Source organism: Phocoena phocoena, chromosome 11, assembly GCF_963924675.1.
Source record: "Phocoena phocoena chromosome 11, mPhoPho1.1, whole genome shotgun sequence".
NCBI classification, from domain to species: Eukaryota; Metazoa; Chordata; class Mammalia; order Artiodactyla; family Phocoenidae; genus Phocoena; species Phocoena phocoena.
Window position 1 is genome coordinate 17,990,831 of NC_089229.1, and position 16,394 is coordinate 18,007,224.

General features: G+C 45.0%; 1 protein-coding gene across 1 annotated transcript in view; it reads left to right on the forward strand.

The window, feature by feature from the left end:
* The first annotated feature begins 10,521 nt into the window (after positions 1-10,521).
* The window catches only part of GLT8D2 (glycosyltransferase 8 domain containing 2), a 46,231-nt gene continuing 40,358 nt past the window's right edge, over positions 10,522-16,394 (forward strand). The window contains exon 1 of the mRNA XM_065887656.1: positions 10,522-10,627. The gene's annotated coding sequence lies outside the window, so the exon portion shown is untranslated. The remainder of the gene's footprint in view (positions 10,628-16,394) is intronic.

A 16,394-nucleotide genomic window follows, 5' to 3' on the forward strand; every position in this document is an offset into this window, starting at 1 on the left:
GGTGGAAGGAAATTTCCTACCGACCAGTCTCCCCTCCCCATCCAGAGCCTCCAGTTTTTTATTTGCGGGAGAAGATACAGCGTTTTCCTTTACGGCCACTTTGAGCATCTAGGATGTGCGGGCGAGTCAGACCTTTTAAAAGAGGGGTTCCCAACCCCCAGGCCGCAGACCGCAACCTGTCCGGGCCTGTTAGGAAAGGGGCCACACAGCAGGGGCTGAGCAGGAGGTGAGCGAGGCTTCCTCTTCGCCTGAACTATTCCCGCCCCCCATTCCGTGGAAAAATTGGCTTCCACGAAGCCCGTCCCTGGTGCCAAAAAGGTTGGCACAGATGCTTTAAACAATGACAACACAGCAAGGGAAAAGCTCTCGTAGAGATTTTGAAGTGCCAGGAGCGCGGGGACAGGAGAGGGAAGTCCATCGCCGCCGAGGGCGTGACTGCGCGCAGAGCGCCTGGGTGTAGAGGATGCCCCCGAAGGCTGGGGGAGGGGGGCAGTCTGGACCATGGTGGAGAGGCCGCGAGCGCTGCGTGCCACTCGCGGCTGGGAACACCGGAGGGAATGTCGGAGCTAAGCCTGCAAAGGCAAGTCAGGCAGATCAGATTTGGAGGGTGACATGCCAAGAAGTTTAGGAACGGTGAGCCGCGAAAGTTGTTTTGTTTAAGCAGGTGGGAGGTTATATATAGATTTATATTTTATTACTATCTAACATTTGAGGGTCTTTCATTGACAAGCACTGTCCTCCTTGTCTTATATGAATTAATTTGTGATTCTCCTAACAATCCAGTGAAGTGGGTACTGTTATTTCCCTTTCGTGGATGGGGAAATGAGGCACAGAAAAGTAAAGTAATTTTCTCATGGGCACACAGCAGAATTAGGGACAGTATTCAAACGCAGAGCTTCTGATTCCAGAGCCCCAACCCCTAACCACTATACCATACTTACTGTGAATACAGTCATAAGTAACCCTGTTAAGTCCGGGCTGCTTTGTGATCTGGTCCTACACAGAATCACACTCAAAGAGATACAAGTCCAGCGGCAGAGGTCGGGGCGGGGGGTAGGGGGCGGGAAATGAAAGCAATTTAAATCCCTACCTCACACTCTAAAGAAGGTATCAAAGAGGGAATACACATAATGTAGGCCAAATTTCCTAAAATTTCATTTCCCTCATCTTAACTGTTTTCAATTTCCCTCGTATGCCTAGCTCATCTCTCCTCCCCCAATTCCCTCAAACCTAACCATGCCTCTCCCACCTTCTCGTTCATCTAAACTGCCTTTTGAGAGGTAATTCTCTCCCTTTTAAAAAGGAATTCTTACTATTCTTTCCAGCTCCTGCTTTTCAAGTTCTTCCTGTCACTGATTAATTCCCCAGTTTCATAATATGGTCAAAGAGAATTTGGAATTGGAATAGGAAGGTGGCTGGAAACAAAGAAAGAAAGCTATGAATATTTATGTACTGATATTTTTCTTGGTCACATACATAACATGGGCTCTTAAATGTTTCAGTTATAACGTTTTTAGGTATCTGAAACAATACTGGAAAAGCTGGGGTAGAGCCATGAGTTTTTCATAAAACTTTAAATACTTTATTTAAAGAATTATATTTTATTCTGAGAGTTTAGTGTTAAAATGTCCTAACTTTTATGACTGATACTGTAAGTGGGTGGTAGTTTCTTTTGTTTTTTGTTTTTAATGTCCTTATAGAAAAGACTATGGGTAAAATTAAAAGTTGCAAACCCAATGTTGATATTCAAATTAAAAAAAAATCAAAACTGGTGTATGATATTTGAAAGTCTGAAAATCTCTGAACTAAGGGAGAGATGAAGGCAAAATGTTAAGACAAAGGAGATTACAAGTGATAACTGGTCGCTTAGATAAGGAGCTTCAGGATGGTGGTGGAGCTCTGTATTAGTTTCCTAAGACTGCTGTAACAAAGTACCACAAGCCAGGTGGATTAAAAACAACAGAAATTTGTTGTCTCACAGTTCTAGAGTGTAGAAATCCAAAATCAGAGACATGATCCCTCTGAAACCTGTAGGGAAGAATACTTCCTTGCCTCTTTCTGGCTTCTGTAGCAGCATCACTCCAGCCTCTGCCTCCATCATCACATGGTGTTGTCCCTGTGTGTCTGTGTTTCTTCTCTTCTTATAAGTTCACCAGTCATATCAGATTAGGGCCCACCTGATGGCCTCACCTTAACTTGTTTACATCTGCAAAGGCCTTATGTTCAAATAAGGTCACAATCACAGGTTAGAACTTAAACATATCTGTTTTTGGGGGGACACAGTTCAATACATGACAGGATGCTTAATCCAATGGGAAAGATATTTTACCAGAGCACCTTTGACTCAACGCTGCTTAAGTGAGGAGTCTAGATTAGGTCCCCAATTCTCAAGGAAGCTACGTTCAATCTTTGAAACTTTAAGAATGGAAGTTACCGCCTAGGAGGTGAGTGTAGAAAGGGAAGAGAAGAATGAGGCAGAATAGCGCCCTGAAGAAACCAACTTTTAAGAGGTAAAGACAGGAGGAGGCTCTCATGAACGAAATGGGGAACGAATAGCGAGAGAAGTCAAAAGGGAACTGGGTGAGGGTGATGTCAAAGAAGCCACAGGCTAAGGGGCTTTCACAGAGTGGAAGTGGTTATCAAAGCCAAGAGCATAGAGAGGTCAGATAAGAAAAAGACAAAGAAGCAACGTCTGCAAACTAAGAGGTTATTAATGGCCTAGATTAAAATACTCAGTGGAGTGGGAGGAGGGAAGCCACAGAAGATCGAAGAATGAATAACAAGTGAGGATGCACAGATAACATGTATAGTCTACTTTTTACAGACACTTGCCCCCAGAAGGAAAGAAAAAACAGTGGCTGGAGGGGAGAAATGGCTGTGTACACAGCAAGCTCTTCTCATTCTTTTCCAAGGATGAGACTTGAACATGACTGTGGGCTCAGAAGAAGGATCCTGTTGAAAAGGTAAGACTGAAGGAGCAATAGAGATGTCTTAGTCTGCTTAGGCTGCTGTAACACAATACTAGAGGCTGGGTGGTTTATAAACAACCAAAATTTACTTCTCACAGTTCTGGAGACTGAAAGTCCAAGATCAGGGTGCCAGCACAGTCAGATTCTGCTGAAGATACTCTTGTAGGTTTCAGACTGTTGACTTTTCACTGTATCCTTACCTGGTGAAAGGGATGAAGGAGCTCTCTGGGGTCTCTTATAAGGGCGTTAATCCCATTCATGAGGGCTCCACTCTTATGACCTAAGCACCAAAATACCAAAGACCCTGCCTCCTAACACCATCACCTTGGGGGTGAGGATTTCAACATATGAATTTGGAGGGGGACACAAACATTTAAATCATAGCAAAAGAATATGTCATTTGGAAATGCTTTTTGTTACAAGTAGCAGAATATCCGACACAGTGTGGCTAAATGATAAGGCACTTAATTATCTTGCACAAGAAATCTGGGGTAGGTAGGTTTAGGGTTAATTTGGCAGTTCAGTGGTGTTACGGTTCCAGGTAGCAGTTCTGAATTTCTCTTGACTTTTCCTTTATGGTCAAAAGAAGGTCGTTGCACCTTTGGACATTGTGTCCCCATACAACCATGCCCAAAGGCATGAAGCAGGAGGACAGCCAGGATGGGGAAATAGGGCTTTCGTTTTACAGGGAGGAAAAGCATCTTGCCCAGAAGCCACCCAGCATACTTGCTCTTAGGTTTCACTGGCCAGAACTGGGACATTTGGTATATTAAGATTACATTAGCTATAGTGACAGAAATAGGCTTTAAAAGTTTATGTTTCTCCCATCTAAATGAACTTTGGAAATGGCAGTCCAAAGCCAGCATGGCAGCTCTATTTCACCACATCTTCAGGAATTTGTAGACTTTGTAGATTGGAATTCCTCCTTCCAGCTCATGATCCAAGATGGCTGCTCCAGCTCTAGCTATTGCATCTACACTCCAGCCAGCAGGAAAGAGTAGGGGAAAGGAATGTTCCCCTCTCCAGAACACATTCTGGAATTGTACATGTTATTTCTGCTTACATCCCATATGCCAGTATTTAGTCACAAGGCCACAGCTAGTTGAAGGAAGTTTGTGAAATGTAGTTTTTATTTAGAATGGCCAAGTGCTCGGGTAATAGTCAAGGTTCTATCACAAAGAAAGAAGGGAAGAGCAGACCGTGGGGGTCTTCTTGCAGGAGGGTGGCTATAGGAGTCTAGGAAAGTGTTTTTGTTTGTTTGTTTTTAGCCTCAGTAATGAGAAGCAGGCAAGGGAGAAGAAGGTTGGAAAAGAGAATTGGTGAGTTAACCAAGTAAGCCTGTCTCAGGGCAGGTTGAAACTTGACTGAGCAAGATCCTAGAGGATCAAGAAAAGATGGATTCAGAAGTACATGAAGATTTACACATGGACTGGGGTTGAATATATGTCTATTGCATAGATTATATAATTGTTTATATTCTATAAAAATATATTAAAAAACAGAAAGCTCATTGGACAGCACTGCTCTAGCCTTTTGAAGTTACATTAGAGAAGATGCCTTCATCTGTTACCACTTTCTCTCCTTCACTCCCGCTCCCCCATATCAAACACCATCATTTACCTGGAATCTCAGTATAGCATAGAGGTTAAGATCACGGGATTTAGAATTCAATAGGCATAGCTGTTTACTAGCTAGGTGGTCTTGGTCAAATTATTTATTTTTTTGAGCTTCAGATGCTTTGTCTAGAAAATGGGGATTGTAATAGCATCTATTTCTTAAGGTTATTTTGAAGATCAACTGAGATAATATATGCAAAGTACAGGCTGTCCTTGCTTTGCATGAGAGTGCAGTTCTGTGAAAATGGCCGTGGAAGCTGAAACCCTGCAAAGCGATCTTAATTACTCATGGGAAAAATTACAGTTGTTTTGTTCATGATCTTTAAAAATTTTTGTCAAAATATTTAAGGTTCTCTTACTGTTAGTTTTAAATGTCTAAAGAAATGAAAAAAATAGTAGACTTAATGTTTATTTGTTCTACTGTAATTTAAAACTTTGGACATATTGAAGATGAAAATTAAATATTTAGGGTTTGTTTTGGTTTTGGTTTTGGTATAAAACTTACCAAGAGCAGCTGAGCAGTGCTTAACCTTCTTGCCATTTAACTTACTGTAAGGAGTGAGCATCTTTTCTGTGCCTTGGAAAATGGTCATACTCCTTTCTAAGTTTGGATCAGCTTCCCATATTTTATGCTTTGCACTTTTAACATCATAAAATAACCTTTGAGAGTTCCTCTAATGTGAATTTTTTGCCCATGTCATTTCCTCTGGAACATATCCATCCCTCTCATCACAACCGCTTTCCTTATTTATGTTCGTAAAATCACCCTTACTAGATTTTTCTGGCTGCATAGCTAGAGTTGAATAGCAACAGTATCATCCCACGGCCAACTAATTTCTTCTACCTTCATTTACCTTTGATTTGAATGTCGCTCCCACTATTATCATTTTTTTGTTTCTTCGCTAACGTTTCTCTTTGTTGGCCAATTCTATTATCCATTTTTGTGGATGTCGTATGGGTTTATCACTGGGAATTAACGAAGCAACACAACTACATGCTTTGCTGTCTGTACATAAGCCGAATAACAGCTATCCAGTGACCAATCAAGGACAGACTGTCAAAGAAGTGACATGATTGGTCACTCATCATTGATGTGGCTCTGTTATCAGCGTAGTAATTTTGTGGACTGAAAAGCTAGCAGCAAAGTTAGTAATTATCCAACTACTCAGTTGATATACTGTGGTAACAGATTTGAACTGTGTTGTAGGGGACTGATGTTATTGAACTACACTGTGGTGACTGAAATTGGTGCTGATGCCACGCAGAGCAAGGACAGTGCTGCGCTTATGAAATGCCTAGCACGTGGTTAGCATTTAGTAAGTATTAGATTGTTTAACTTCTATTGTTTTCGTTATATTACTACTGTTTCTACTCCTCCTGAGCTACGGGCCCCTGAGGAGTCAGTCTGAGAGGGAGGGGCTGGTGCTGGGAGGTGGTAGACAGTACAGTGTTTTCAGCCAAGAGTGTAAAATGGCCGTGTCCAACGGATACCTTAATCTCAGTTGAGAACTCAGGCCAAGGGCTTATTGGCAGCAGTCTGAGAAGGGGTTTTGAGGAGTGCCAGCAGGTAGGCAGAGCTCAACAGCAGAGAGCCTAGGCAGGCGCTGTTCCTGAGACGAAGGAAGCAGATGGTGTCTGAGAGGTCTGCTCCCAGATCACAGGGCTCCAGCCATGGCGAGAGCTGCGGCCAAGGCCTGGAGAGGGCAGCTGGCCAGAACAAGGCAGGACCCCAGGCCAGGTAGAGCCTACACCAGTTACCAGAGGAAGGAGCTGGCACAAAAGCCAGGGAGGAAAAGCAGTCATCTCACGTGGGAGAAAGGGACCCTGTGTGCAAAGAGTCAGGTGCAGGAGCGATTGCTGCAGCTCAGGGGGTAGCAGGCAAGAGCCAGAGCAGCTAAGCTCTGGACAAGGAGATGACCCATCACTGAGCCCCACCAGCCAAAGAGAGGGAATTGAGGCCCCCATAGTTGTATGTCCCGCCCCATGTGGATGATCCTGGAGCCCAGCCCTGGGAGACCGAGGCAATAAATAGAGGCTTGTCAGCCTGACCCAATGCAGTGATTCACTGCTGCTGTACAGTGCTGCTTCCTTTCCTTCCAGTCACATTTATCAGCCTTAACAGGGTTTATCTTACCTACTTATCTACAAAGTAATACATTCAGCCAAGGCAGACCCATTGGGTAAGAAATGATGAACATTTGGCTTTCAACTAATAAGAAATAAACATGGAATAATAATGACTCAGATATACATTGTGTTGACTAATGATAGCACAAATCAAAAATGCATATAGATCACGTAGGACTGTGTTCAGGCAGATAACCGAAACCTAACCAAAGTAACTTAACCGCATCCAGGTTTATTTTCCTCACACGGTTAGATGCTCCGTAAGTAGTCGGCTCAGGCTGCTGTGGTGACTCCTGGTGCCATCGGGACTGAGGCTTCTCCTGTGTTCTTGCTCTGCCCTCCTCACTTAACACGTGCAGGGCTGCTGAGTCACCCAGCGCCGGGGCACACTCTTCTTTAACTTGTTCAGTGCCGTGAGGCTGACCTAAATGGATTACGTCACCTGACATCTCCAGGTCTCTGACTTCCAGCTGGGTTTGGCCAATGGGAGGCACCACCAACAGGAGATTGTAAGGTTGGGGTAATGTACCTCCTAGTCCCTTTCGTGGGGGTGAACAGAGGGCGCTCCTCTTGGGCAGCCCTTCCCTGTGGCTGCTTCCTCCCACTCTTGGTGCTATAGCATCAATTTTTTTTTTTTTTTCCGGTACACGGGCCTCTCACCTCTGCGGCCTCTCCCGTTGCGAAGCACAGGCTTCGGACGCGCAGGCTTAGCGGCCATGGCTCATGGGCCCAGCCGCTCCGCGGCATGTGGGATCTTCCCAGACCGGGGCACGAACCCATGTCCCCTGCATCGGCAGGCAGACTCTCAACCACTGTGCCACCAGGGAAGCCCTATAGCATCAATTCTTAACCAAGTTTCCCTAACACTGACTACACCTTTTCAAATAGTGCCTGTTTTAAGAGTCTCCACCATTAGCTCACTGGGGTGGGCCATCTGTGTCCTGCCGGGACCCTGACTGACTCTTCACACAGCCCGGGGGACCATATGCAGCAGCACGGGGTGGGCCTTTCATCCACAGGGCTGCGAGGTGGCGACTCCACCTCCAGGCACCAAGGTTGGGTTTCAGACAGGAGGAAAGGGCAAAAGGCACCAGACAGCTCTTTGCCAGGAAAACAGTAGCTTTCTAGGAAGTCACAGCCAGCCAGCTTCTGCTCACGTGCCGCTCTAGCTTCAGGACCTCTGAGGAGGTGAGTATTTTTAACTGGACAGTTGCCACCTCAAATGACAGAGTGTTTCTATTTGAAGGGAAGAAGCAGAGAGGTTATTAAGTTGTACCAGGCTACCAGTGTTTGAAACAGCATACAACTCATTTGGCCTTTTTGAAAAAAGTTACCAATTGCTTACTGTTACAAGTTCTTTCTCTTGTTTATACCTTGGGGTGTCTTCATGCAACAACAATAATAATCACTTCCATGTTCTGAGCCCTTACTGAGTGCATTACATGCATGAGGTCTTTTAACCCTTACAAGAAGCTTCCTCACCTTACAGATGAGGAAACTGAAGGTGAGATTTTCAGGAATGTGTAAGTGTGACATCTGAGCTAACACCTAGGTCTGTCGGTCTGTCTCCAGAGCCCAAGCTGGTAGCCACTACACTTAGGGTGCCCCTTATATCCTACATCTCTTTCTATTCTCATTTCTTCCCCAGGGGAGAATCTGTGCATCCAATTTGGAAATATAGGTCATAGACAGTAAGCCTCTTGCAGCTCAGCACATGGCCCAGCAGAAATAAAGGAGGGGCTTCTCTGGTGGTACAGTGGTTAAGAATCCTCCTGCCAATGAATGGGACACGGGTTTGAGCCCTGGGCTGGGAAGATCCCACATGCCTTGGAGCAACTAAGCCCGCAAGCCACAACTGCTAAGCCCGCAAGCCATAACTGCTGAGCCCGCATGCTGCAACTACTGAAGCCCGTGAGCCTAGAGCCTGTGCTCTGAAACAAGAGAAGCCACCGAAATGAGAAGCCCATACCACAATGAAAGTAGCCCCTGCTCGCCATAACTGGAGAAAGCCAACTCGCAGCAACAAAGACCCAATGCAGCCAAAAAAAAAAAAAAGACTAGTGCCACTGAAGAACTGAATTTTATTTATTTATTTATTTTTAAACAAACAATTTTTTTTAAATTTTATTTTATTTATTTTTTATTTTTGGTTGCACTGGGTCTCAGTTGTGGCAGGCAGGCTCCTTATTTGCAACTTGCTGGCTCCTTAGTTGCGGTTCACTGGCTCCTTTAGTTGTGGCACGTGTGCTCCTTAGTTGAGGCTGGTGGGCTCCTTAGTTGTGGCATGCAAACTCTTAGTTGCGGCATGCATGTGGGATCTAGTTCCCTGACCAGGGATCGAACCCATGTCCTCTGCATTGGAAGGCAGATTCTTAACCACTGCGCCACCAGGGAAGTCCCGAGGAGCCAAATTTTAAATTTTACTTAGTTTTAATCAATTTAAATTGAAAAACTGATTCACGATTCAGTTATTGGAAAATTTTGAAGTATGTTGGAGCAACCTGAATATGTCATTCTATTTTTTTTTTTTTTTTTTTTTGCGGTACGCGGGCCTCTCAGTGTTGTGGCCTCTCCCCTTGTGGAACACAGGCTCCGGACGCACAGGGTCAGCGGCCATGGCTCACGGGCCCAGCCGCTCCACGGCACGTGGGATCTTCCCGGACCAGGGCATGAACCCGTGTCCCCTGCATCGGCAGGCGGACTCTCAACCACTGCGCCACCAGGGAAGCCCGTGAATCTATTTTTTAAACTGTAAATTTTATCAAGTGTAAATACATATCAATTGTTTCTGATGAAGTTTAGTTTGGGAATTGAGATGTGTTGCAGGTGTAAAATACACACCAGATTTCAAAGGCTTCATACAAAACAAAAAGTGTAAAATGTCTTGTTAATAAGTTTTATACTAATTACATGTTGAAATAATGTTTTTGTATATATTATGTTAAGTAAAATTTATCATTAAAATTAATTTTACCGCTTTGTACTTTTCTTAAAGTGACTACTAGAAAATTTTCGATGACAATGTGGCTTGCAGTATATTTCTTTTGGGCAATACCACTTTAGAAGGTGGCAGTGAGCAGAGGCAGACTCATTTCTTTATAGGAATGAGGGAGAGAGGCCATTGCTAAATAAATTCCATGATCCCAGGCAAAGTGCTGGCACCATTTCCTGGATTTCTGAGAATCAATGGCAGGAACACAGAACAGCACAGAGCTGGGTGGGGTTGATTCACTGCCTGATTCCTTCCCATGTTCAGTCACAAAACACACCACCTTGAAATTTCCGTCACTATCATTGCCTTGGTCGAAGGGAGACCACAGTTTTTATCTGGGCTTTGATTTGGGGACAACAGCATTTTAATGACTAGGGCATTTTAGGAGAAGCTAGTGGCCAGGAAAGATATTCTTAAAATCAGTATGAACTTAATGTTTTCACTTCTGCCCTCTCAAAATTTACCTTAGACCCAATGTGTGGTGGAAATTCACCCTCCAAGCATCTGCTTTTCTCCAGTTTGGAATGTTTTCCTCCAGAGCTGCCTTGTTTTTGAAATGATTTGCAGGCTGCCCGAGGAGGCTGCGAGAGGAAGTCTGACCCGCCAAGCCCATCTGGAAGTGGTTTCAGGGGCCACATCACTCAGCCAGCACAACGCCTAGATTCACAGCTGCCTGGAACAGGGGTGGAAGAAACCCGAGCTGCTCCAGAGTCTGCACAAGCAAGGGAGGTGCAGTGGGGGAGGAAGACTGTCTTGGAAACGGAATATTGGCCTTGAGGCTCTCCAGCCCTTTGAGATTTCCAGTGGGATCGTAGAAGCAGCTGAAGCAGCGTGAAGGGCAGCATCCCAGGGCCAGCCACCATTTGAATGCTCTGCCCTACAGCTCTTCTGGACGGAGGAGCCCTGCCCTCACCACCCACCAGGTAAACAGACATTTACAGCAGGGTGACGGCCTTTCTATTTCACCCTGGCCTGCTGGCAGCTGTCCTTTATTTTGCTGTAGATGCAAGAAAGTAAATCAGAGGTGGACTGTCCCACGCAAACCACCTTTAGGCGCTCCAGCTGTTTGTAGCACGCTAGCGGCCTCTTCTTCTTCTTTTTTTTTTTTTGCCATTGCTGCAAATCCAAAATATTCAATGTGCAAGTTTTTCACATCCTGGACTGCTTTTCCAGACCTGGGTTTATGTCCGTCCCCCTACCCCCAAATAGTGTGATTTACTTACTATTTTCATCATATTTTAAGTGTGGAAATCATCTGTTAGCTAGGACTGTATAAATGCTAGCATTTAACGCTGGTATGTTTCTGAGCCACAAAAGATTTAATTGAGCTGTGATTCATGTTTTCAGAATCTGTCCTAGGAAGCTATTCTGAGGGCCCCAGTCCCCCCCGCAAAGAACTGGCAGTTGTATGAAATCTAAATGAGGCTTATTGTAAATATGGTAGTCATAACGGGTTGAAAATGCTTTTTAACTTTCAAAAAAAATGTCTTCTTTTGTTCACTTTATGAGCAAGCGTAATACTTTGGCCAAGCCTGATATATAATTTATGACATAAGTTAAGAAGGGATAGTTAATAAAAGAGTAAGAAGAGAGAGAGGAAGAAAATATGATATCCAAACATCTGAATGTGCTGTGGAAAAAAGCCAGTCCTCTAGCTGTTTGGCCCGTGCAGCCACATATCCAGAGACATTGGTTTGTTTTGTCTTTTCCTCTGAATGTTTTGGTGTTGCATTTGTATACAGTATCCTTTGCGTGCTGCATAATGGAATTCCAGGCTTCCATCTAACTCAGTAGAGCAGTGCAGGGCAGTGGTGGGAACATGGGCTCTGGGGTCCGACTCACAGAGTCTGTGCGCTGCCACTTATAAGCTTTATAAACTTTGACTCTGGGTGACTCTATCTCTTCATCTGTAAAATGGGAATTAAGCGACATCATGTGTCTAAAGGACATAATGCAGGATCTGCAGAGTAGTGAGGCCTCAGGGGAGGTCAGCTTCTCTGGTGGTGCTGATGATGACAACGGTGATGGTGAAGGTGACCACACACCCTGCACTGGGCCACAGCCCTGCTTTTGACACATTGTTCCCTCCCGTAGTCCAGTCGTCCAGTGTTCCTCACATCTGTCCAAGTTGTCTCTCCAGGGTTCTGCTTCCTTCCTTCTTCTCTTCAAACACCTCTCCTTTTATTCCACTCTGGCTCTCTTTAGTTCTCCTGCTTCTTCCCTTGCTGAGAGAAAGACATGCTCAGCAAGCCACAGCCCTCACCATTTTCATTCCTAGTTCCCAGGGGGCATGATTCTAAAGATTTCTTTTATTTCAGCGTCTGCCAAAGAATGTTCCAAAGAAGATAGTCCCGTGGGGAAAATACGTTCTGTGAGCCATATCCCCCTCTCAGCACTCTCAAGGCATGATGGCATTTTAAAGGTCCTGAGAAGTCCCGCAGAACAGGGGTCTCCAACCCTCGGGGCTCAGACTGGTACCGCTCCACGGCTGTTACGAACCGGGCTGCACAGCAGGCGGTGAGCAGCGGGCGAGCTCAAGCAAAGCTTCATCTACCGCCCCTCACCGCCCCCCATCGCTCGCATTACCGCCTGAACCGTCCCCCCCGCAGCCTTCCCCCCACCGTCTGTGGAAAAATTGTCTTCCACCAAACTGGTCCCTGGTGCCAAAAAGGTTGGGGACCGCTGCTGCAGATGAGAAATCTGCTTAAGTGTGTTTAAGTTTGTTTTTTAACACTGTGATTCCCAGTTCACACAGAGGCATTTTATCACATCATATAGATTAACATCGGCACTCTGCAATGTGCTATTCTTTTTTAAAATTTATTTATTTTTTGGCCATGCCATGTGGCATGTGGGATCTTAGTTCCCCGACCAGGGATCAAACCCGCACCCCCTGCAGTAGAAGCGGAGTCTTAACCACTGGACCGCCAGGGAAGTCCCTACAATATCCTATCCTGACCACATGTGTTTTCACCCTGGTTCCTCTCATGGACATCCTACTTCATACCTTTCCTGGCGAACACCCAAGGGGACATCTTGTTCTCCCTTCTCTGGTTAAGGACAGATGATTGATCGCGCATGCCATATTGATATGTAGAAAGTCTGGCCTAAGGTGGGCAGCAGGGATCAGCAAATATTCCCTGCAAAGGGCCAGGTAGGTGGCTCTGCAGGCCAGATGGTCTCCATCATGATGACTCAGTTATGCGGAAGTAGTGTGGAAATGGCCATGGAAAAAACATCAAACAGCACCATCAAAGAATAAGCCTGGCTATGTTCCCACAAAACTTTATTTTTAAAAAACGGTGATGGGCAGGATCTGGCTGTAGTTTGTCAGCACCTGGTCTAAAGCCATGTTGTGAAAGAATGCCTCAATCCATCACAGGAGAAAGCAGGATGGGTCGTCCGCAAACTGAAAACGTTCCCACCCTGCTTATTTTGGTGGATCAGGAGTAAGCCTTTGATGTTCCAGCAAAAAGTAAAAAGGCCAGAGGTGTTTTGTTGGAGGCCAAATTCCTAAGTCCTGGTTTTGTCCTTCTTTCTCTTTTCTTCAAGTGAACCCGTGCTCCTGTCCTGTTCATAACTCTGTAGTCTGCCTGGTTTAAGTTGAAGAGCTCTATTAAATGTATTTTATGCCCATGTGAACTTCAGGGTCAAGTCTTAGAGAATACCGTGAAATCACAGAGCTTCTTGGCAGGTCTCTTAACCTCCCTGAACTTCAGTTTCCTCATCAGTAAACTGAGAAGAATAACCTTATAGGGTTATTGTGAGAATCAAATTAATTAATATACATATAAAGGTCTTAGAACAATGCCTCGCTAATAGAAATTACTATGTGTCTCCTTATCATTGTAATAAATTATTTAATTTAACCTACAAAACAATCCCATTTTACAGACTGGGTTTTATAAGTTGCCCAAGATTACACAGTAAGAAATGAGGCAGAACCAGGATTCAAAGTCAGCTCTGTCTAATGACAAAACCCATATTTCCACTCAGGTACATGCCCTGCCAGATTTAAGTCATTCAAAAATACATTTTAGGAGCCCCTCTTTTATATTCCTTTTTGATTCCCAGGTCCTTTCCTATTACCTCCTTACCTGAACCCATGGCAGACATGATTAATCAATCACAGTGCCCTTCCTTCCTTCCTTCCTTCCTTCTTTCCTTCTTGCTTTCACTGAGTCTTGTGATGGCTTTAGACTCCTCAATTTGTCAGTCCTGAAAGCTCCTATCAACTGATTAGAGTTGGCATGTAAAATAAAACTTATGGGCTCTGATTTTTGGAATATTTTTCTGGAGTCCCTCCCACTTTTGCCTTTCTTCCAAGGCAGAGCTAATCCCCTTAGCCACTGCCAGGTCTTAAGACATTCTTTCCAGGTTTGACAACAGGCCCAAACTCTTCGACATTTGGTAAAACAACTCCCCATGCAAGATCTTCTGGGACCTGTTTTTAAACCTAATAGACATTTCTCTGGTCCAGATCAATTCCCTAAGCTCTCCTTTTTCTTCCTAGTCACAGGCCCTAGGACCTTTCCCCTTTGAAGCTCCAACCATCCAGGGCCTTACCTAGGGATTTCCTCTTCCCAACACTGTGAGATGACTCCCCAGCTGCATCTTTCTTGCTGTCCTGAAGACAGGCCTATGGGCCCTTAATGCTGAAGGCGCGACTCTTTGTTACTGCAGGGAAACTACAACACAGAAGTCACTCAGATTAGGAAAGCTTACAGAGGCTCAGGAGACATGGTTCTGGGGCTCCTTGTTGTGATGGTAAGAGAAAGGCCAATAAGAAGACCCGAGCCCTCCCCTTTTATTTTAAAAAATTATTTATTTGTTTGTTTATTTAGTTTTGGCTGTGTTGGGTCTTTGTTGCTGTGTGCAGGCTTTCTCTAGTTCCGGTGAGCGGGGGCTACTCTTCGTTGCGGTGCGCGGGCTTCTCATGTCGTGGCTTCTCTTGTTGCGGAGCATGTGCTCTAGATACACGGGCTTCAGTAATTGTGGCACGTGGGCTCAGTAGTTGTGGCTCACGGGGTCTAGAGCACAGGATGAGTAGTTGTGGCACATGGGCTGTTCCATGGCATGTGGGATCTTCCCATACTAGGGCTCGAACCCGTGTCCCTTGCATTGGCAGGCGGATTGTTAACCACTGAGCCACCAGGGAAGCCCCTGCTTTTATTCTTGTAGTGGGACCATCAACCTGGCTTTACCCTCCTTCTGGCTTTTTCCTTAGTGAAGGTATGCAGACCCGTTTCTTCCTGGGATTGAAGAACAGAACAACAAGAGCCCTTTCTTCCTCTCTCCTATTTCTCACTCATTCATTCCACACACATTTCTTGAGGCACACAGAGGTAGGTCGGCCACAGTCCACACACATTTCTTGAGGCACACAGAGGTAGGTCGGCCACAGACCATGTCATCTCATGGTCTAGTGGAGGAGACAGGCACACCCATGATATTAGAACACAGTGTTCTGAGTGCAGGGATAGGCATAGGAATGGAGATTAGGGGAGCACCCAGGCAGGGTAATCAGGTAAGGCTTCCTGAAGGAGGAGGAGGAGTCTTTAAAGCACAGGTAGCAATTTACTGGGGAAAGAGGAGGGGAAAGGTCATTCCAGGCAGAGGGGACTGAATGAACCAAAGTTCACTGACAAGAAAAACATAGAGGGCTTCCCTGGTGGTGCAGTGGTTAAGAATCCACCTGCCAATGCAGGGGACACGGGTTCGAGCCCTGGTCCGGGAAGATCCCACATGCCGCTGAGCAAGTAAGCCCGTGTGCTACAACTACTGGCCCTGCGCTCTAGAGCCCGCGAGCCACAACTACTGAGCCCACGTGCCACAACTACTGAAGCCTGCACGCCCAGAGCCCATGCTCCGCAACAAGAGAAGCCACCGCAGTGAGAATCCCGAGCACCACAACAAAGAGTAGCCCCCGCTCGCCACAACCAGGGAAAGCCCGCGCACAGCAACAAAGACCCAATGCAGCCAAAAATAAATAAATAAATTAATTAATTAATTTAAAAAAAGAGAAGCATAGACCTGGGTGTGAAGGACAGTGGAGGGCTGGAGACTAACTTTCAACCAGTTCAGCTTAGACGGAAGGCATGGCACAGAGGACCTAGGGGAATCTTAAGCTCCAATCTTAACCTTCTGGTACTGGATTTCCAGTGAAGGGCTTTAGGGAGGAAAGGAACACTCAGAGTAGTGGGGGGTTTTTGTTTGTTTGTTTTTGTTTTTTTGATTGAAGTGTAATTGATTTACAATGTTATATTAGTTTCTGGTGTACAGCAAAGTGATTCAGTTATATATATGAGCATGTGTGTGTGTGTGTGTGTGTGTGTTTGTATACATTTTTTATACACTGTATATATTCACTTTTTCAGATTCTTTTCCATTATGGCTTATTACAAGATATTGAATATAGTTCCCTGTGCTATACAGTAGGTCCTTGTTGTTTATTTTACATTATAGTAGTATGTATGTGTTAATCCCAAACTCCTAATTTATCCCTCTCCCCCCAGTCCCTTTCCCCTTTGGTAACCATAAGTTTATTTTCTATGTCTGTGAGTCTGTTTCTGTTTTGTAAATAAGCTCATTTGTGTCATATTTTAGATTCCACATATAAGTGGTATCATATGCTATTTGTCTTTCTCTTTCTGACTTCACTTAGTATGATAATCTCTAGGTCCATCCATG